This window comes from Carassius gibelio, chromosome A8 (assembly GCF_023724105.1).
Source record: "Carassius gibelio isolate Cgi1373 ecotype wild population from Czech Republic chromosome A8, carGib1.2-hapl.c, whole genome shotgun sequence".
NCBI lineage: Eukaryota > Metazoa > Chordata > Actinopteri > Cypriniformes > Cyprinidae > Carassius > Carassius gibelio.
Genome location: NC_068378.1, coordinates 20909251 through 20931310, shown reverse-complemented (window position 1 = coordinate 20931310; position 22060 = coordinate 20909251). Strand labels below are relative to the sequence as shown.

Sequence of the window (22060 nt, the reverse complement as noted above, 5' to 3'; positions counted from 1 at the left end):
AGTACTTCAAATGACTTGTGCACTATATATCAAACGTTCTGAAGTCATTCAGTGCCTTTGTTTGAGAAACAGACTTAGGGCCCTATAATACACCCAGCGCAATGCGATGTTCAGGCGCATTGCTGGCGCATTGCTGGCGCATTGCTGGCGCATTGCTATTTTAAGCAGCTGAAAATAGACTGTGCCCTAGACCAACTCAAACCTGGTCTAAGGTCTGGCGCAATGTTTTTTCTTTGTAATTAAAGAGCGTGCTACTGTAGTTTAGACAGGTCTGCAATGCGGGTACATGCTGCTTATTATACACAGCAGCACACAAACATGTCAAATATTGCAAATTATAGGATTGCAATGCATAGTAATTTTTTGTAGGCTAATTATATATATATATATATATATATATATATATATATATATATATATATATGGTCACACTTTATTTTAGGGTCCAATTCTCACTATTTACTAACCATTAACTATGACTTTTGCCTCAATTAACTCCTTATTTGCTGCTTATTATTATTATTATTATAAGGTAGTTGTTAAGTTTAGGGTATTGGGTAGGATTATGGATGTCATGCATTATATGTACTTTATAAGCACTAATAAACAGCCAATATGTTAATAATAGACATGCTAATAAGCAACTAGTTATTAGTGTAAATTGAACCCTTTACTAAAGTGTTCAAGTGTACTAAAGTGTTACCATATATATATATATATATATATATATATATATATATATATAAATGCCTAGATGTCATAATGGATAGCCATCGCATGTATCAGAGTTAGGCTATCTATTCGCTCTCACACGAGCAGCTCTGTTTCATCTCGGAGGCGCGTTCTGTCTTTGGGCTTGCCAAATTTCGCCATCTAAATAGCTAATCCATCCTGGCACGAGTGCAAATAACTCTTAAAGGCAATGGAAGATGAGACTCTGATTGGTTTATTGCACATTATGCCCAAAAAAATACCCATTACTCATTAAGAGAATAGGGGCAACCCGTTTAGACCCATTTTTTCCATCGTTAAAATAGCAAAAGTGTATCTGGACATGCCCTGAGTGCACCTGCACCGTGCGCTTTACACCTTGCGTTTAGATTGTTAAAATAGGGCCCTTACAGTTAAGATAATTGTGCTTGACTGCCATAGTCACCATTCACTTTAATTTGCAAAGAAAAGAGAATAGAAATTTAGTTACTTTAGTTACAGCAGCTATCATGAAGAAATAAAGTCAATAGAGGTGAATAAATAACAGAAACTTAATTTTGCGTGGACTGTTCTTTTGGGTGATGTTTGTCTCCAGATTATATCCCTACTGTACATATTACTGATGCCAGGCCACTCAGCTCCCCTTTTAACCACAATAGGCTACTGCACTGTAGTGCCACAATATCTCATTCAGGATCAGACAAATACATAAACAAAATGGAACAGTGTTGCCATCTTCCTCTATAAAAGTACTCTCTGTTGCTCTCTCTCCCATTCGCTTGGGGTCTTCCGTCAAGTAAGTGGCGACAGAGAGGTGGAATTGTCAAAAGTGATGGATGACTATCAACCTTCTGCTCTCCCCCTCTTCAGTCCTCGGAGATTTACAGAGCTGCTGACTACCAGGCATGAAAACCAATCTCTTTTTCTCCATTTCTATCCTTCCCTATATCTCGCCAAAACTCTCGCCGGGTCTTCCTTTTCCCTTCTATCTATCCATCTAACTCTATTATCTTAAGCCATTTCTTTCACCTCTGACAGATTTAGAGAACGCTGTCTATCTATGCAACCAATCAGCTTGCGTCGCTGCCGGGTTGTACGGCGGAATGCAGGTGACATGTCTGTCTCAGATGAGGACATAAATTGCCACGGTCTATGACAATCGTTCCGCCTCCCATGCTCTCCTCCCAACAGGATAAGGAACGGAATGCATGCACGTCTAAATGTCACAATTATAACATCACAAAGGGTGGCACTGTAGGCTAATTGTGCTCTCAAAATAGTAATGGCTTTATTATCACAACTATTTTGGTGAGTGTAATGATCGTTAGGAGGCATTATGTTAATGCAATTAAGTGCTAGCATTATTGTTCCAGACCTCTCTAATTGGGGGGATCTCAGAGGGCACCCTGTTTAAATATACTCAGTGATACATTTACACGGCCCTACGGTGAAAAGGCACGGAGAATGAAGAGTTTAAAGATTAATATGCTTACAATAAAAACAAACAATAAATAATAAACAATACAAACACTGACATAACCAAACTCCTATTTCCGCTTGCAGCAAGGTAGGCCACCCATTACTGACTCTAATGGTATTCTAAACAATATTCTTTTATTTTTAAAACATATTTTAAAAAATGTTCATAGGCAATATACATAGAATAAAACCAAGTATGATATAAACATCAAGTGAAATACATAAAGATATTCAGTAAGACATTAAATTAGACTGATTCAAGTCAGTGATTCTTTTTAAATGAATCAGCAATGGCAGAAATTTTACAAAAGATTTATATTTCAAATAAATTTCTGAACGGTCACATGACACAAAATAATGGAATAATGGCTTTTGGAAATTAAGTTTTGCCAACAAAAATAAATTACATTTAAAAATATATTAAATTGAAAACAATTATTTTAAATTGTAAAATAAATTGTATTTACTATTTTTTTTTTTAATCGCTTTGGTGAGCAAAATATAGTTCTAACACTAGAAATATTTTACATTATACATTTTATGTAAAATATTTCTAGTCTTGTACATTGGGCTATAGTTCTAAAAGTTGTTAAGTTCCTCCAAACAGGCATGTATTACATGGTGTAATGATATGCAAATGTTATTCAAATTGCCATCCAATTGTCTGTAGTGAGCCTGTGAGGGTGACCTTAGATTTTAGAAGTGCTGGGCGAGAGAAATGGTTGTTGGCAGGGGTTGCCCTTTTGTTGGACATCTGATACCATTTGTGAGGTTTCGTCTTATGATGAAGAATTGGGTTAAACCTTCAGTGCTTGTTGAAGATCAGCACAAAGGGCAATTTCACCATCTAAAAGCCATGGAGGGGCCTGTTCTGTGACCTATCACCATGATCTCTCGCCTTTCTGTCATCGCACAGGCATGTGGTCTACCCCAGGTTAATCAGATATGTTCATGTTTTCCATTCATATTTCATGGCTCATCAAATTCAAATGAATTCCGCTTAAAAAACTGCAACTTTCCATGGAGGTGTAATGTTCTCATGCTGGTGCCTTGTTAGTTTTTTTTTTTTACATTTATTTATATGGTGTTTGTTTGTCTATTTTTACACCACAGGACAAGACGGGTGTGATTACCAACATGCCAGCAGCACAATGAGCAAATTTAGACCGGAGTGAGAACACCATCACAAAAGGCTCTGTGCAAACACACACATTTTTTGGGAAATACACACTTGGGCTGAGATGTCAAAGCTAACTGCTTTTTACAAAGTTATTTTTAGCTTCTCTCTCACTGCGTCCACTCTCTGTCAGTAGAGCGGTCTATTGGGGCAACACTGCACAGACAAAAAGAAGGATGGAAGGAGAGGGGAAAAACAGAGAGAGAGAGAGAGAGAGAGAGAGAGAGGAGGGGAAAAACTGACAGGGTTGATGTCTGATGTTCTAACAAACAGGAAACCCCAGTTGACCTGCAGGTGAATCACGGAGACCATTCCTGACCCACACTCTGAATTGCTCTTTAAACATTAAACTTATAACAATAATGTGGCAAGTGGCTGCACTGTGCTGATGTTCAAGAAACTTGAACATATATTCTAAATTTACAGAAAATTTGCATACGGGGTATAATATTCATACTATAAATTTTAGCAATACTAAGAGTAGTATGTAGTTATGCTATTCTGAACATAGACCATGATTCATTACTTGCTAGACAGCTGCATGAATATGACACTGGCTGTCCAAAATCGTGTACTCCGAGTAGGTACTTCTTTTGTTTTACTTTGTGATTGTTAAAAAAGTGTGTTCAACAGTGTTTTTATTCGATTTTGGATACAGCCTTCTCATTCTAGAAGGATTTGATTGGATAAAAATCTTCAAAGCACAACATGAGACATTCTGGTCTGGTGAAAGTGAATTTTAGAAGCTATAAAAGAACTAAAAGCCACAAAACTCTCATTCTGATACCACTGGCTCTTTAAATGCCCACCTCCACTGGGCCAGCAGCCAATCGTATGACAGTGTGGCAGATGGGCAGCTTGGAGAGCAAATGTGGCGCTGGCTTCAGTGCATGTTGATCTTTTACAGGATGAAAAGGTCAAACAACCCCCCCCCCCCCAAGTCTGCCACTGTACTGAGGTTTTCTACAATCACACACACACACACACACACACACACAAAATTACCACAGGCTTGCGAGACTCAATATGTTATTCAGTTTTCTCAATCTGCTATAATTACAATACAGCCCCCTGGTCAGAGCTGACACTGTGCCAAAATCCCCCACTAGCCAGAGAATGAGTCACAGAGAGATAAATATTACAGCAGAATGTGTGTGTGTGTGTGTGTGTGTGTGTGTTTGAGAGAGAGAGAGAGAGACTGTTTACGTTTTGGAGGTGAGACAGAGGCTATGAATACCACTCTCCAGGACAGTTCACACTGTTACTATCAGCAGGTATTCTCTCATCTTTCTAATGTCCAAATGAATATGCAGATTTTAAGGAGAAAAGGGCACATAAATAAGACTGCATAAATCCAGCATTTTTTCTAGTGAACAGAGGGGTTTCCTGCAATCGTACGGCCTGCTACTTTTGACCCTCACCATTCTGTAGTGGAGAATGATAGATTTAGCCTCCTGTCCTGCTGCTGTTGGCCCATCAACGCCAGCTGAAATGAGAAAATAGAAGTGGGCCTGTGTTATTGCCTCTGACCCTCTAGAGGCCGAGGCATCATGGGTTGGATAAACTGAGGGAGAGAGAGAGTGAGATGTAGTTGCGGAGGAGGTAAATAACAGCACAACATTGTTACTCACTTCCGTTGACTTCAGAAACGCCACAATCGCTATAAATAACACAGAGGAAAAAAAGAAGTGTCAAGAGCCCAAAAACTTCCAACAGCCCTCGACAGCACCGCTGTGTCGGCAGGAAGTGATGTCACAGGTCAGTGTTTTTAATTCGGAACGATCCCAGGGGTACAGCGACCCCTCGGCCCTGCCGGATCAACAGCAGTGATGGAGGGAGGTTAAGCGTGAGTGGCATGCCATCTCTGTGGAATATCAATCGAACTGTCTCACCCCTCAACTATGAACCTTATTAATTAATCAGCTCTGAACTGACTCGCTTATTTCCCCTCTTCTCGCCTGTTTGTCTTTAACCCCTCCCTCATCCTTTCATTGGCTGCACCGGGGAGAGCATTTTGTAGATGCTGTACACCTTGGCAGTGTGTTTTTGATTGAGGGGCTGTATAAAAGCAATCTTCCAGACCTGGGGAGGGAGAGAGAAAAAGAGAGCAGGCGAGTGTCACTCATCTTCCTGAACATTGCACGTCTGGATGCTTGCTTGCCAGGGCCTGCGTTTCACGCAGCACATAGTTTAATATAGCGGCTGCAATCAGGCTCGCAGGTCAGTATCTGCTTGCACTGAAAACAGCGAAGTAAAAACCCCATTCGTGTCTCTGACAGAAATACAAACCAAGACAGAGGAGAGCGAGAGATGGAGACATGAAAATGGATGATAAGCTCGCCTCCGACATCTGGAAAATGTGGCTGAGTGTTCAATGGCTTTTCATAGCACTCCCATGCAGCAGTGCATTATGCCAGGTGCGAGGGGAACGACCGCTCTGTTTGCTGAATGCATGAGAGCATTAATGTGCAGGCTAACCTTTGGAAAGTCACACGGAACCAAAAGCGTTGGAGGTTCCCGCACTTGAGCGATTAAGCATTGATAATCGTGGAAAACACCACGCCTGCCATTGATTAATGCAAAACAAATCAATATATGCAAAACATTTAAGAAAATATACAGAAATCACCCTTTCTTTTTGGCAAAATATATGTGAATATTTCTATTTCTTGGCATTTGTTCTGTAAGAAGAGGCTTAGATTCTGCAGTTATACTAAAGAACATTCATAGAAGTAACATATGATGCAGAAATTCTAAGCACAGTATCAGTTCTGCATGGGCTGTTCTCATTTCTGGAGGAATTGAATGCTTGGTAAACAGCAGGAGACCGAGGGATTTAAAGTCTGCATACTGTTGTTTGAGGGCTTTGTTTAAATGAAAAACTTTAGAAGGGCTAAAAGCTATTCTTTAACTACAAAGCATAAGTCTAAGGAGCAAGAATGAAGCACTGGGTCTATTAAAACATCCAAATTGTTTGTTTTACGGTTTTAACAGCCAGGTACCAGTGTGAAATACAATGAAATGCTAGCAGCCAACAATTCTATAGCATACTAGTCAACTTTTGTTTGTTTAGTTTAATTGAACAACCTGCAATTAAATGTTACATGGGGCAAGTTTAACACTTAAAACAGTGTTTAAATCTAAGTGAAAATATTATAGTCCAACACTTTCCGATATGCACTGCACAAGTTTTTCAAAGATAATAAAATAAAGTAAAAAAAAAAAGGAAATTAACAAAATCCAAAGTCCATCAAAGTTTTTTATTTTATTATTGTTATTTTTTAAGAACAAATACTATCTAGTAATCACCAACAACTGAATGAGTCATGGCAAAGTCATGGATATATGTATAGCCAGTAAGTCTCATTCACCTGCCACTGACAGGTGTGACAGTTCATTTTGGAGCCTACATACTCACGTTCGACTTTATTTGAGTCCATTAGTTAACTGAATAGGAACATTCTCAAAAATTAATGTGAGCACACTGCCCCGAAAGCTTCACATTTACACAAGAACAAATTCAATGTTAAAGTCTAATATTGATTTATCTATAAAAGTAAAGGCAGGCCCGGGGGTTGGATTACCTTCATCATATTACTACAGTAAGAGTTGCACACGGGATCGCTAATGGTGTCTCGCTAACACACGCTGCAGGGAAGAGAAACACACACTAATGTCTTTAGCTTACAGACTGGTATTTCATCCAGCCGGCTCAGAGGACAAAGTTAGAATTGGCCAATGCAATCAAAGGGTGGACAATTACAGAATTAGATATACCATATCTGTTATCTTGAACACAAGCTTTTATATACAGCATCTCATCACTGTATCACATATTAAGGTTTCTGAAGGTAAAGTAGTATTTGTACTGTATAAACAAGACTGAGCATCAGCTATAGCCTATAAGACTTACAAAGGCTAAAGAAAAATTACTTTTTCAAGTTTATGATAACTTGATGTGTACGACTGGAAATCATTCCATCCTAGCATGAACTACTACTGTGTATATGTGTGTGAGAGAGTCAGAAAAGAAAGAGAGCTAGAGGGAGAGAAATTAAGAGGTAATTCACATGCAGAAGAAAACTCATAAATATAATCAACTTAATATTATTTCATGGGGTCAAATTAGTTTAATTAATCTAGAACTTGCAGCAGCCCTGATAAAACATGGAATGAATATATATATATATATATATATATATATATATATATATATATAGTTGGTGTTGTTTATTTAACAAAGAAGCACTAATACATATACTGTATACTTTTTGATAAATACATTTTACAAAAGATTTATATTTCAAATAAATTTCTGAACGGTCACATGACACTAAAGAATGGAATAATGGCTTCTGGAAATTAAGTTTTGCCAACAAAAATAAATTACATTTAAAAATATATTACATTGAAAACAATTATTTTAAATTGTAAAATAAATTGTATTTACTATATTTTTTTTAAATCGCTTTGGTGAGCAAAATATAGTTCTAACACTAGAAATATTTTACATTATACATTTTATGTAAAATATTTCTAGTCTTGTACATTGGGCTATAGTTCTAAAAGTTGTTAAGTTCCTCCAAACAGGCATGTATCACATGGTGTAATGATATGCAAATGTTATTCAAATTGCCATCCAATTGTCTGTAGTGAGCCTGTGAGGGTGACCTTAGATTTTAGAAGTGCTGGGCGAGAGAAATGGTTGTTGGCAGAGGTTGCCCTTTTGTTGGACATCTGATACCATTTGTGAGGTTTCGTCTTATGATGAAGAATTGGGTTAAACCTTCAGTGCTTGTTGAAGATCAGCACAAAGGGCAATTTCACCATCTAAAAGCCATGGAGGGGCCTTTTCTGTGACCTAACACCATGATCTCTCGCCTTTCTGTCATCGCACAGGCATGTGGTCTACCCCAGGTTAATCAGATATGTTCATGTTTTCCATTCATATTTCATGGCTCATCAAATTCAAATGAATTCCGCTTAAAAAACTGCAACTTTCCATGGAGGTGTAATGTTCTCATGCTGGTGCCTTGTTAGGTTTTTTTTTTTTACATTTATTTATATGGTGTTTGTTTGTCTATTTTTACACCACAGGACAAGACGGGTGTGATTACCAACATGCCAGCAGCACAATGAGCAAATTTAGACCGGAGTGAGAACACCATCACAAAAGGCTCTGTGCAAACACACACATTTTTTGGGAAATACACACTTGGGCTGAGATGTCAAAGCTAACTGCTTTTTACAAAGTTATTTTTAGCTTCTCTCTCACTGCGTCCACTCTCTGTCAGTAGAGCGGTCTACTGGGGCAGCACTGCACAGACAAAAAGAAGGATGGAAGGAGAGGGGAAAAACAGAGAGAGAGAGAGAGAGAGAGAGAGAGAGGAGGGGAAAAACTGACAGGGTTGATGTCTGATGTTCTAACAAACAGGAAACCCCAGTTGACCTGCAGGTGAATCACGGAGACCATTCCTGAACCACACTCTGAATTGCTCTTTAAACATTAAACTTATAATAATTATGTGGCAAGTGGCTGCACTGTGCTGATGTGCAAGAAACTTTAACAGATATTCTAAATTTACAGAAAATTTGCAAACTAGGTATAATATTCATACTATAAATTTTAGCAATACTAAGAGTAGTATGTAGTTATGCTATTCTGAACATAGACCATGATTCATTACTTGCTAGACAGCTGCATGAATATGACACTGGCTGTCCAAAATCGTGTACTCCGAGTAGGTACTTCTTTTGTTTTACTTTGTGATTGTTAAAAAAGTGTGTTCAACAGTGTTTTTATTCGATTTTGGATACAGCCTTCTCATTCTAGAAGGATTTGATGGGATAAAAATCTTCAAAGCACAACATGAGACATTCTGGTCTGGTGAAAGTGAATTTTAGAAGCTATAAAAGTACTAAAAGCCACAAAACTCTCATTCTGATACCACTGGCTCTTTAAATGCCCACCTCCACTGGGCCAGCAGCCAATCGTATGACAGTGTGGCAGATGGGCAGCTTGGAGAGCAAATGTGGCGCTGGCTTCAGTGCATGTTGATCTTTTACAGGATGAAAAGGTCAAACACCAACCCCCCCCCCCCCCCCCCCCCAAGTCTGCCACTGTACTGAGGTTTTCTACAATCACACACACACACGCACACACAAAATTACCACAGGCTTGCGAGACTCAATATGTTATTCAGTTTTCTCAATCTGCTATAATTACAATACAGCCCCCTGGTCAGAGCTGACACTGTGCCAAAATCCCCCACTAGCCAGAGAATGAGTCACAGAGAGATAAATATTACAGCAGAATGTGTGTGTGTGTGTGTGTGTGTGTGTGTTTGAGAGAGAGAGAGAGAGACTGTTTACGTTTTGGAGGTGAGACAGAGGCTATGAATACCACTCTCCAGGACAGTTCACACTGTTACTATCAGCAGGTATTCTCTCATCTTTCTAATGTCCAAATGAATATGCAGATTTTAAGGAGAAAAGGGCACATAAATAAGACTGCATAAATCCAGCATTTTTTCTAGTGAACAGAGGGGTTTCCTGCAATCGTACGGCCTGCTACTTTTGACCCTCACCATTCTGTAGTGGAGAATGATAGATTTAGCCTCCTGTCCTGCTGCTGTTGGCCCATCAACGCCAGCTGAAATGAGAAAATAGAAGTGGGCCTGTGTTATTGCCTCTGACCCTCTAGAGGCCGAGGCATCATGGGTTGGATAAACTGAGGGAGAGAGAGAGTGAGATGTAGTTGCGGAGGAGGTAAATAACAGCACAACATTGTTACTCACTTCCGTTGACTTCAGAAACGCCACAATCGCTATAAATAACACAGAGGAAAAAAAGAAGTGTCAAGAGCCCAAAAACTTCCAACAGCCCTCGACAGCACCGCTGTGTCGGCAGGAAGTGATGTCACAGGTCAGTGTTTTTAATTCGGAACGATCCCAGGGGTACAGCGACCCCTCGGCCCTGCCGGATCAACAGCAGTGATGGAGGGAGGTTAAGCGTGAGTGGCATGCCATCTCTGTGGAATATCAATCGAACTGTCTCACCCCTCAACTATGAACCTTATTAATTAATCAGCTCTGAACTGACTCGCTTATTTCCCCTCTTCTCGCCTGTTTGTCTTTAACCCCTCCCTCATCCTTTCATTGGCTGCACCGGGGAGAGCATTTTGTAGATGCTGTACACCTTGGCAGTGTGTTTTTGATTGAGGGGCTGTATAAAAGCAATCTTCCAGACCTGGGGAGGGAGAGAGAAAAAGAGAGCAGGCGAGTGTCACTCATCTTCCTGAACATTGCACGTCTGGATGCTTGCTTGCCAGGGCCTGCGTTTCACGCAGCACATAGTTTAATATAGCGGCTGCAATCAGGCTCGCAGGTCAGTATCTGCTTGCACTGAAAACAGCGAAGTAAAAACCCCATTCGTGTCTCTGACAGAAATACAAACCAAGACAGAGGAGAGCGAGAGATGGAGACATGAAAATGGATGATAAGCTCGCCTCCGACATCTGGAAAATGTGGCTGAGTGTTCAATGGCTTTTCATAGCACTCCCATGCAGCAGTGCATTATGCCAGGTGCGAGGGGAACGACCGCTCTGTTTGCTGAATGCATGAGAGCATTAATGTGCAGGCTAACCTTTGGAAAGTCACACGGAACCAAAAGCGTTGGAGGTTCCCGCACTTGAGCGATTAAGCATTGATAATCGTGGAAAACACCACGCCTGCCATTGATTAATGCAAAACAAATCAATATATGCAAAACATTTAAGAAAATATACAGAAATCACCCTTTCTTTTTGGCAAAATATATGTGAATATTTCTATTTCTTGGCATTTGTTCTGTAAGAAGAGGCTTAGATTCTGCAGTTATACTAAAGAACATTCATAGAAGTAACATATGATGCAGAAATTCTAAGCACAGTATCAGTTCTGCATGGGCTGTTCTCATTTCTGGAGGAATTGAATGCTTGGTAAACAGCAGGAGACCGAGGGATTTAAAGTCTGCATACTGTTGTTTGAGGGCTTTGTTTAAATGAAAAACTTTAGAAGGGCTAAAAGCTATTCTTTAACTACAAAGCATAAGTCTAAGGAGCAAGAATGAAGCACTGGGTCTATTAAAACATCCAAATTGTTTGTTTTACGGTTTTAACAGCCAGGTACCAGTGTGAAATACAATGAAATGCTAGCAGCCAACAATTCTATAGCATACTAGTCAACTTTTGTTTGTTTAGTTTAATTGAACAACCTGCAATTAAATGTTACATGGGGCAAGTTTAACACTTAAAACAGTGTTTAAATCTAAGTGAAAATATTATAGTCCAACACTTTCCGATATGCACTGCACAAGTTTTTCAAAGATAATAAAATAAAGTAAAAAAAAAAAGGAAATTAACAAAATCCAAAGTCCATCAAAGTTTTTTATTTTATTATTGTTATTTTTTAAGAACAAATACTATCTAGTAATCACCAACAACTGAATGAGTCATGGCAAAGTCATGGATATATGTATAGCCAGTAAGTCTCATTCACCTGCCACTGACAGGTGTGACAGTTCATTTTGGAGCCTACATACTCACGTTCGACTTTATTTGAGTCCATTAGTTAACTGAATAGGAACATTCTCAAAAATTAATGTGAGCACACTGCCCCGAAAGCTTCACATTTACACAAGAACAAATTCAATGTTAAAGTCTAATATTGATTTATCTATAAAAGTAAAGGCAGGCCCGGGGGTTGGATTACCTTCATCATATTACTACAGTAAGAGTTGCACACGGGATCGCTAATGGTGTCTCGCTAACACACGCTGCAGGGAAGAGAAACACACACTAATGTCTTTAGCTTACAGACTGGTATTTCATCCAGCCGGCTCAGAGGACAAAGTTAGAATTGGCCAATGCAATCAAAGGGTGGACAATTACAGAATTAGATATACCATATCTGTTATCTTGAACACAAGCTTTTATATACAGCATCTCATCACTGTATCACATATTAAGGTTTCTGAAGGTAAAGTAGTATTTGTACTGTATAAACAAGACTGAGCATCAGCTATAGCCTATAAGACTTACAAAGGCTAAAGAAAAATTACTTTTTCAAGTTTATGATAACTTGATGTGTACGACTGGAAATCATTCCATCCTAGCATGAACTACTACTGTGTATATGTGTGTGAGAGAGTCAGAAAAGAAAGAGAGCTAGAGGGAGAGAAATTAAGAGGTAATTCACATGCAGAAGAAAACTCATAAATATAATCAACTTAATATTATTTCATGGGGTCAAATTAGTTTAATTAATCTAGAACTTGCAGCAGCCCTGATAAAACAGAAAGAACATTAGTATGTATTGAGCAAGCTGGATCAGAATTGGTCCTCTGCATTTAACCCTTCCAAAATGCACACACAGCAGTGAACACACACAAACCATGAACACACACCCGGAGCAGTGAGCAGTCTTTTATGCTGCGGCACCCGGGGAGCAGTTGTGGGGTTCGGTGCCTTGCTCAAGGGCACCTCAGTCATGGTATTGCTGGCCCGAGATTCAAACCCACAACCCTAGGGTTAGGAGTCAAACTCTTATAAGGCTTTATTAAATAAATCTAAGAAATATAAACTAATCTAACACATAAGCACACACACTCACACATTCACACAAGTTGCAGGAAGAGAGAGTTATGAAAGAATGAGTTTAAGAGAATGAGAATGTGGAATCCCAAGTTTACAGCAATATGTGAAATTGTACAGACATGAACAACCATCAATCACTTAATTAACCCTCACATTGAGTTCCTCAATGAGGTTAAAATTATATTCGATGCACCAGTTCAGCTCAGAGTCTGGAGGTAAGTTACTTGCATTGCCTGTGTAAAGGGGGTTCGCTTTTTTGTCATTGAAAAGGGGGTATCCCGATGTTGCTGATTGGCTGGAAATTGAGTAGTTGTTGAAGTGACGTCTTGGGAAGCCCATGGTTAGGAGTTGTCTGAAGATGAAGAGTTGTGGGCTGGCTGTAGTTTTAGGCAGGCACTCGAGGTCAGACGGCGTTACAAAACTTAACTCTGAACACGAAACTCTCAACAGAAAAGAAAATAAACTAAAGTAAAAGAACAGAAGTAAAGTTTGACAAGACTGGTGTTTCTTCTCATCGTGGCTAAATAACAGCGGGCGTGCAGGCCGAAGCATGCTGGAACGGCGCTCAAAGGAGGCAAAACGTTATGGCAAAAAGCATGGCTGAAAGTGATGACTAAAAGCTAAAGAGCTAAAAGGCTAAAAGCAGGCATGACTAAAAGCAAAATCTAAAAGCTAATGCTAAAAGCTAAAACAAATTTTGATGGTGTCCTGAGTATTTAAACTGGACCCTGGGACACCTCCCAAATGGTGTCTCAGGGCATTGTATATTTCTCTGCCCATTCATAAATCAAATGTTATCTTATCAATCACGTGGTCTGAATTTTCCCACTCTTGCAGGGAATAATTTTTGATATGATTCCTATAACAGGAATATGATACATTACAATATATTACAAATAATAGATTGTCAGAAATGTTTCAAGCAAGAAGATTCGAACACACACATACTAAACATGAAAATTAATCCTTAAGCTACTCAATAGTTATTAAAAAAACATACACAATAAGTGATTAGAAACATGATAGTCAAATGTGTGGGTTACATGATATGGAGTTAAGCAATGGAATGATATTTGTTTATATGATATATATATATATATATTTTGGTGCATGTACATCTGTAAAAGTCCATTTCTGTGCCATTCTTTGACATAAGGACGTTCTCTGGAGACCAGAGGTTAAAAGGTCCCCTTAAAGGAATTTCAGTCTGATTCTTTTCATCTAGGTTGGGGGAAGCACCCAAAGCAGTTACTAATGATCTTCCTCATGTGATGGCCATTATATGCTGTGTCTTAGATCATAAATCCTGATTATTTCCCCAAATTTGACAATCCCCTTCCGGACTTGGAATTGTCAATAAGTGTTCTTTTGTTTAATGTTGAAACATCCTGTGTCTTGAGCCCTTCTGTGGAATTCGGCTCCTCGTGTAATCATCAGATTCGGGTCTGATACCCTACAGAAAGAAAGAAAGAAAGAAAGAAAGAAAGAAAGAAAGAAAGAAAGAAAGAAAAACAATGGGCATTATCAAAGTAATGCTGATGTGTGAGTTGCCATAGTGACTGGAGAAGGTGTGCCAGTCATGGCCATAATCAGAGCCATCGCTAAGTGCAGCTGTCATCAGAACAGCTCCAAAGAGAAAGAACCACCACTACAGATGTCTCTCTGACTGCTAAAGAGGACGGACGGGAAACTTACAGCCTCTAAATACAGCTGCAAACATTCAAACATCGCCAGCCATGAGAAAATCTGCTTTTTTTGTGTTTGCCAAGGACTATCACCTTTAATGGGCTGAGAGAGAAAATGTTTATTTGTTTATTCATTTATTGAAGGATTTACATTGTCAAACTACATCTGACTCTAAACTGGAGGCGTGCTGAAGATTTTGTCATGTCTAGCATCAGGAAGGTGAACTATCAGTATTTGATGTGAAAGGAACCCGAGGGTGTTGAGGCTGAGTTTGTAGGATCAGATTTATATGATGGGAATCATTCAATATCAGCCTAAAAGGGATTAGAGTATAGCTGACTGCTCATTTCCTTCACACTGCCTGTATAAGTCACTATAGCCCTGAATTATAATTATAACTGCTGATCTGCACACACACACACACACACACACAGTCATGCACCAGTGAATGCTGAGAGTATGCATGTTTTCAATCATTTTGTGTCTGGATTGGAGCATTTGATCGAAGTTTTTGCAGATCATCTGGAATTTGGCCTTATTAAAAGAATATTCTGGTTTCAATACAAGTTAAGTTCACGTGACAGTCGCATAATGCTGATTTCAGTCATTATTAAAATTTTTTTACAATGTATGGCTATACTATTAAATGTGTTTTTAAACATTTTAAAAATTATAATCCAGAATGAGTACAGCGCATTCAATGTTCTATTTTACAGAATGTTAACACATGATCTTTTCTAGAAGAAACAAATGCTCAAACTACTATACTTGTACATTTTTCATTGAGGTTTAGTCTGAAAAAGTGATAAGACCATCATTTAAAATGTATCTCGATTTAAATCTAAATTGAAATGACTATGTGGATAAACAGCCATCAAGTTATTGCCTTTCTTAATGCCAATTCAGGAGCTGAAGTAAACTGCTAAGTGCTTTTCTCTGGCAACACATTGAACTATGGCATCTTATTTAGTCTTATTTTGCATTTCATAGCCATCCAATTGCAGCATCCAAAGTAGCCTGCAATTCCACACTTGATTCGTAAATTCAATACTTAATTAAATGAGCCAGATAAAATCATAAATACATTAGGAAAATAAATCACATCAATTTACGTTAGCATTTCAAGGTCTGGTGCTTTTTTTTTTTTTTTTTAATTTTCTTCTCTTCTCCAAAACCTATTTAATTGTAAATGTAGCTTACTGTTTTCAAGGTTGTGGGTATTATGCCTGCATACATTGCCCCCTGCTTATATTTCCCTATAGCATCCATCCAGAATTTGTCACGCCATTATCTCTCAATGCTGTTAATGCTCTGACTGGGACATAGGCTAATTTAAACAGCCTCACCTGAGGAAATGTTATTTTTGCTGGGAAAAACTATATGAATTTATGAAACTGTGAATGCTCTCTAAAATAAACACTATAAAGTTTACTAATTTAAACTGAGGAAAACGATTGCCTCACCCCAATTAATACTTCTTAATACAGTATACTTAGTAATGTCTCAGTACTGTCACCAGTATTTCACCAGTCAAATTAAAAACCTTAAAGTAGCAAAAATCTCTTGCAGTCAACATGTAATACCACATATGCATATGCTAATATGAGACACATGCTGGGAACTAGTATCTGAATGAACTCTGCTTCACTCTTTACATATCTGTTTTCTATTAAGAGTAAAGAACTTTAAGTAATATTTAAGTTAAATTAACTTGTTTCATATAGTGAATTAGATTGATTAGGTTTTGCAATGATCAAAGCAGACATGAATGGAAGCTTCAAAGAACTGGATGAACACATTCACTCACATATGATTCACCACCCAAAGTAGGTTGCAGATCTGAAGAACAATGCTAAATGAAAATAATTAATCAGCTGCTAACCATATAATCGTGCACAGTTAGGATTGGAGTGCCACTGAAATTCACAGACCATACTGAGAGCCCTGATTAGAATAGCAAAATAAACAGACTTATCAACATTTAAAAGGGAGGAGAAAATGCTTCCAATTTCTTTAGTGCTGCTCAAATATTCACAGATGGTTTACTAAGGAAATAGAGAACAAAAATTACTTTACGTAGCATTACCCATTAAGAGTGAACGCTCCTGCATCTCAAAGTGCCTCATTCAAAGTAAATGGAAAAACAGAAAACACAATTTCTAGAGATATAGTGCATCAATCTTTTGATAAAAAAACATCTTCCAGCAAACTCGTTCAAAGCTGGGAGGGTAGAAGGGTTGAAGCTTGTTTGGTTCCGAGAGACTTTTCCAGAGTTTGGGTCAAGGTGATGCATTGGTCAATGGAGCTGAAGAGCAGCGTGAAACGGGACAGCAAGGTTTGTGCCGAGAAAAGCGACTTCACCTTTGAGAGAGGCGAACAAAAGCGGAAAGTAAAGGGGGGCCGTGGTGATGGACTTTAGCTTGATTAAATGGTCAGTGAGTCGGAAAACAACCCTGATGTGATCTGTGACCTCAGGCCAAAATCTTTTTACGGAAAAGATTAAATGAAAACACCTTCAAAAGGAGGCATGGGGACAAAGTCAAGTTAGCTTCTCTGAAGAGGAAAAACAGAAAAAGACTCACTCTGGTCTAGAACTCACATTAACATTGTGCACACACTGACTGTAAGCTGCCAATGTGGACCATCTATAAAAAAATAAATAAAAATAAAATAAAAATAAAGCTCCTCTGGCCAATGGAGGATATGGTTCGCAACACTTTTTTTTGACCTTGCTATTTGTTTTTTAGGGCCTCAATGTGCAACATCACGCACAAGAGCAAGCAAAGATACAAATATAGAATACGATCTGCTCTCGGACTCTCATCGAGAGCATCTCATCAATGTTGCTGTCAGATAGAAAATATAAGCAGTTTATTTCCTACTGACACAGAGAATGGAGAGAATTTATCATCAGAGGAATTTCACAGCTGAAGCAATTCATTTACTAATGCAAGAGTAGCAACAATCTCATTTAGTAAATCAGATTCATAAAGACACACACTCAACACTTATTCATATCTGCTCTGATACGAATACAGTAAAGAACTTCTGTGACAGATTTTGCAAGACAGAAGTCTGTCATATTGAAGTTATTCAAATACACTCAACAGCCCTGTAAAGTCTAAATCTGGTTTAGATTAACCTTTAGAAGCTATAAAAATTTGATTCAGTGTAAATATATTTCTTTAAATTGTGTTAAATATAGCAACAATTTCCAATTCAATCTCATATTTTTCTTCTGTTGGCTCCAAATGAGCTACTGTGTGCCTGTTGTATTCTGTAAAGTGATATTCAATGGTAAAAATAAGTCACTCTGTCTCTTTTGTACTTGTGTGACTTTAGTAGGAAGAAGCACTCTTGATCTGTAAATAGCACATAACACCTATTTCAGACACATTCGAAAATGTGATTTGTTTTGTGGGACTCTTACTTTTGCAATTCAACACCATTTTAATCAGTGACAATCCAATCACAGTCATTCATATGGCAATCAGAGAGAGAATGCACAGAAGCATGAGACATGGAGAGAGAGAATGGTAGGGCTGCAGACTTTCATATCTTCCAAACGGCAGGGACTCAAATCATGTCTCTATGAAGTCTTGATTAAAATGACTTTACAGAGTCAACTGCCCCCTGCACACAAAACACATAATTTGGTGTTACAATTTAAGTGAAGAACATCTTGCAGAGATGTCATAGCATTGTCAAGGGATTATAGCGAAAAGTGTTGACTCTCAGAATAAAGTATTTTTATCAGTGGCATTCAAAGCAGAGCAAACTGAAGTTGAGTTCTGTACATAAAGCTCAAGCGCAGACTTGAAGAATATTATGAAATAAATAAGTGTCATAAGGGTGGACTCACACATGAAATGTTTGCATGTCTGTATGCTACCTGTCTCTCTCTGTCTAGACCAAAGACCTGTTTTTCTAAGAAAATATGATATTTTCAAGAAAACCTAAAATAAAATAAAATAAGAATTTAAAAGACTGGGGGGGGGGGGCTTTTTTTTTTTTTACTGTCATCAGCACAAACTGGGCTATAATAATATGTGAGCAGCATGTATGCACATGATTAAATTTTCGAAGACACTTTTTGTTGGTAAAAGTCATATGCGAGTAGGAGTCAACTATAATGAATATCATTGTCATTTACACCCGAGAAGACAAAGACCTGCATAATGAGCCTTTCAGTCAGCTGTGTCACTGATAGGGAAGAGTTACAAGAAAGAATGTGAGGACAAAATAAATGTATATAATTTTATGTTTGTAGTTTATTTAGAATATATTTAATATGCAACATTACAACATAATTTAATATCCACTTGGGAGTGCAGTTAAACAGTGTATTAGGAAGAATCAAAGCTGACTTTGAAACTGAATAATTTGCATCATTACTCCAGTCACCCTTCTTTTCACACATCCTTTTAACAATCTTATTTTCTGCAAAAAGAAATGTATTGTTATTATTATAATTATTATTATTAATGTTGAATAGAGCTGAGAATATTTTTCTGTTTTTTTAGGGGGAATAAATTGAAATAACAGCATTGTTTTACATTTGTTAGAGTTACATTTATTTGTTACATTTATATTATTTACATCAAGCTTTTGAATGGTATAGTATTGTATATCGTTATTGGAACTTCATAATATTTCACTTGATTATACATTTAGTCAGGAATTATAGTCAGAGGTGGGTAGTAACGAGTTACATTTACTTCGTTACATTTACTTGAGTAATTTTTCGGGGTAACTAATACTTTTCGGAGTATATTTACAGATGGGTACTTTATACTCTTACTTGAGTAAATTTTTGGGGAAAAATCTGTACTTTTACTTCGTTACTGTGGCCGACGCTCCTCTCGTTACTTCTCGTTATCTTAATGAAATAAATGTTATAAATGCTTCAGTTTATTCCAAACCCGCCGTCTACTCTTCTCTGGGCAATGAGCGATGCCCATTCGCGAATGATTCATTCTTGTGAGTCAATTCTGTTCAAAAGCTTGATCAAACCAATTGGCAAACGAGTGAACTGGTTCATGAATCAGTTTGAAAGAGTCGTTCAGTTCCCTGCCACGTGCACTGAGCGTCTGAAGCGGTTCACCTCACTCAGAGTTGAAACGTTTAAGAGAAAGATCGTTGAAAACTGGGCTATGGAACTGCACTGAATTGAAAGCAAATCTGCAAAGGCTATTATTTGCTTGCGATGGAGATCCTTATTAGATGAACACCACGTGTGCTGTCTACTGTTTAACAGGTAATAACTTCAGGCCTCTCAAGTTTTGAACTGAGTTCAGAGTGAGATTTTGGCGGCCGCCGCGATGGCGCCAGGTGGTTGATGGGGACAGGTGTCTGATTTCATAAATGACACATATTCTTACAAATAAAATAATATTTAATTCAGCATTTGTGTGTATTTCTGTCTGTATGATCAAAACTGAAAGTGTAATTTAAGTTATTTTCGGGGTTATCAGGAGAAAATGCCTCATGACGCGTATATGCATTAATCGACTCCATAGTGTTAACAAGAGAAGAATTTCCTACAACAGTAGCCTTAAGCAATTCTTAACTAACTGTTCAAAAACTATAAAGAGGTCTTATCAGTCTTATTCAAACCAGAGCAAACTGAAGTCGAGTACATAAAGCTATGTTGAAGGCAGCAAAAATAAATAATTTTTAAAAAGTGGAGGAAAGACCATCTCAATGTATGATTTTATTTCACCCTCTACTAGGGTAACCCTCTACTAGACTGATACTTCATACTATATATAATGAAAACAATAAACTGAATTAAAATTGCTGCAACAAAATAATTTTTTTTTACAGCAAGATTTCCAAAAGACTATAATTTCTACAACAGTAGCAATCCTTAAATAACCATTCAGCATTAACTCTTCATCTTTTTTAACTATTCAACTAGATTATGCAAGCCGACAAGTTGCAACATTTTTACAATTTGATCAAAGTTTTATTTATTTATTTTGAGAATAATGTTAACTGATGAATCGTGCACAATGGCACCAGGAATGCTTGAGAAAATAAACAGTTATGGCCAACAAAACAAATTGAGACACTTCTGGGCCAAAAGAAAACAAACAGCCCTCACAAGCTACAGCCACCCTCATCCTCACCTTTCTAAATGGCCACACCACATGGGAAAACATCCTGCTACACAAGCCGATATAACAGCACAATTATTCCAATGTTACACCACCTCACTCTTCCTCTCAAAGTTTGCTTCCCTTCCTAGTGTGAGGAAGAGAAAGGTGACTTTCATAGAACAGCAGAGAAGCTGACTCAGACAGTCCTGAGCCCCAGCAGGCCACAGGGCCAGCTTTCTCTCTCTACCCCAATCTGAGCTCACCATGTATGGGTATTTTTTATAAGACGGCTGCCTGTGGTCTGTAATGGGCTGAAGCCAGATATCATTAGGTGTGTGAGTCAGGGCAGACTGATCTACTCCTGCTGTATTGAGCTGGATAAATATAATCCATCTCTTCCATCCATTAGTTATTTATACTCGAGACCTTAATGCAGTCTTTTTTTGGAGCACATTTAGCTTGCAGTGCCAGATCCGTATCTGCAGTGGTGTGTCCGGTCGGGTTCAAAAATCACCCGCCCCTGAAGGCAGATGTACATCTACTAGTTGTCAGATACGACAGCTGGTTTATTGGTTGGAAAGCTCTCATAGGCCAAATGAGGCGATGAGTACTGTTAAGGAAAATGAGACTGCGGCAGTTATGCACAGAAACGTATCTTTTGGAGTGGAGGTGTTTTGATGTGCTGTGAAGGTGAAAAGTTCTACCTCAGAAAAAAACGGGGCACAAGGTGTTGCTAGGAAAATGAGACAGACAGAATGTGCTTCAAGGTCTCTGGTGCCCCCTTCTCACCAATAGGTCTTTGCTCTAGCTCACATCGGTCAAAATTCTTGGCACCTAATTATTGCAACGTCCTTTTCCCAAGATAACAGCTCTGAGTTTTTATCGTCTAATGTCTGATGAGTTTGGAGGACACATGCTTCAGATTCCCAGCTCCATGTTGGTGCATCTCTTCAGTTCTCTTCTAGGGTTCAGGTTATGGAACTGGGAAGGCCATTGCTGAAGCTTTATTTTGTGCTCAGTAAAACATTTTTGTGTTGATTTTGACATTTGTTTTGGATCATTGTCCTGGTGTGTATCTGAACAGTAGTGTATTTAACTGTGGGCATGGGGTACTTTTTATGTTTGCACCAAACCCATCTGGTGGGTTTAGTGCCGAAAAGCTCTTGTTTTAGATTCATCTGACCTTTGAAGCCAGACCTGTTTGAAGTTCCAGTCATGTCTGACAACTGAATATGCGGGGTTTTGTCTTTGGATGAGTGAAGAGGATTTTTC

The 22060-nt window shown here is 38.3% G+C and overlaps 1 pseudogene; it reads right to left on the bottom strand.

Annotated features, from left to right (window-relative positions):
- Positions 1-22060, bottom strand: part of LOC128018845 (cytosolic carboxypeptidase 6-like) — a 321358-nt pseudogene that overhangs the window by 203650 nt on the left and 95648 nt on the right.